Source organism: Hyalella azteca, unplaced genomic scaffold, assembly GCF_000764305.2.
Source record: "Hyalella azteca isolate HAZT.00-mixed unplaced genomic scaffold, Hazt_2.0.2 contig223, whole genome shotgun sequence".
In the NCBI taxonomy this organism is placed as follows: Eukaryota; Metazoa; Arthropoda; class Malacostraca; order Amphipoda; family Hyalellidae; genus Hyalella; species Hyalella azteca.
Genome location: NW_025930578.1, coordinates 3,735 through 5,000, shown reverse-complemented (window position 1 = coordinate 5,000; position 1,266 = coordinate 3,735). Strand labels below are relative to the sequence as shown.

At 38.3% G+C, this 1,266-nt stretch overlaps 2 non-coding genes across 2 annotated transcripts in view; both read right to left on the bottom strand.

Moving 5' to 3' along the window:
• The window catches only part of LOC125179508, a 3,398-nt gene extending 3,081 nt beyond the window's left edge, over positions 1–317 (bottom strand). The window contains exon 1 of the ribosomal RNA XR_007157289.1: positions 1–317. This exon is cut by the window's left edge and continues 3,081 nt beyond it. This is a non-coding gene — a ribosomal RNA (large subunit ribosomal RNA).
• A 328-nt stretch (positions 318–645) lies between these two features.
• LOC125179511 lies at positions 646–798 on the bottom strand. Its single transcript, XR_007157291.1, has one exon. It is a non-coding gene; the product is annotated as a 5.8S ribosomal RNA (ribosomal RNA).
• Positions 799–1,266: the final 468 nt, after the last annotated feature.

The following is a 1,266-nucleotide window of genomic DNA, read 5'->3' as shown; positions in this document are numbered from 1 at the left end:
CAAGTTTACGTCCCACGTTGGCGTAGCAATCTCAAACTACGCTACTCGAAAGGTAGACCATGTAAGACACACTATTCGTGATTATAGGACTAGCACCTTCTATGGTAGAAGCCCTGATCAAAGGAACTCACACGAACAGGCATCCTACAGTGGCAACCCCAAATGCTACAATGCATACTAGAAGTGAATCTAATACGCTTCAGCAATGAGCTTTTGCCGGTTCATTCGCCATTACTAAGGCAATCTCAGTTGATTTCTTTTCCTTTGCTTATTAATATGCTTAAGTTCAGCAAGTATTCTAATTTGACTTCAGCTTGAAACGAATGAGAATGATCAAATCATTTCATATAGAACAAGGAATGTCATTCACACTTGACACATGAAATTCTATTGTCGATGATCAATAACACGGATATGATAAAGATTTCTCGTGTTATGACAGATTACACAATAAAATTTATTTTTATGTGTGTATGTGTATAACTCCGTTTCATACGTATACAACAATCATACATACATTGGAAAATCCAATCTACATAATCATGTCATATGTAAAATAGGTCTTGCAAGCTAGATACGAGAGTATATCGAACTTGCCAGCAATTCATCTATTGATAACAATAAATGAATTTGATGTTATGTAAACAAGACTGAAGCAAATTTAGCCTCGGCTGAGCCTTGGCTGCTAGATGCGTTCGAGTTATTCATGCTCAATGTGTCCTGCAATTCGCATTGCTTTCTCGCACTTTGCTGCGCTCTTCATCGAATAACGAGCCGAGTGATCCACCGTACAGAATTGTTAGTTTTCTGTATTTTAGATTCGATTCATATTCAATGACAAACAACAATGATTTGTTGAATGGAAAAGGTTTAGAAACAAGACAACACATGAACGAGTCATCACGAAGATGTCCTATCCATATGAATATGTCATCTTGTTTCGATACATAATGGTGCGACACAATTATCTCGAGAGAAACAATTGTGCGAAGTTGAAATATGTTGATGATCGATACGAAATCAATCAAGAACGGTAATGATCCATACGCAGGTTCACCTACGAATACCTTGTTACGACTTTTACTTCCTCTAAATGATCCAGTTTGAGCATCTTTTCGATATATACCGAACGACCCGAGAGCCGCTCGGAAAACCAAGCCGAAGATCTCACTAAAACATTCAATCGGTAGTAGCGACGGGCGGTGTGTACAAAGGACAGGGACATAATCAGCACATTCTGATGAAATAGTGCTTACTAGGAATTCC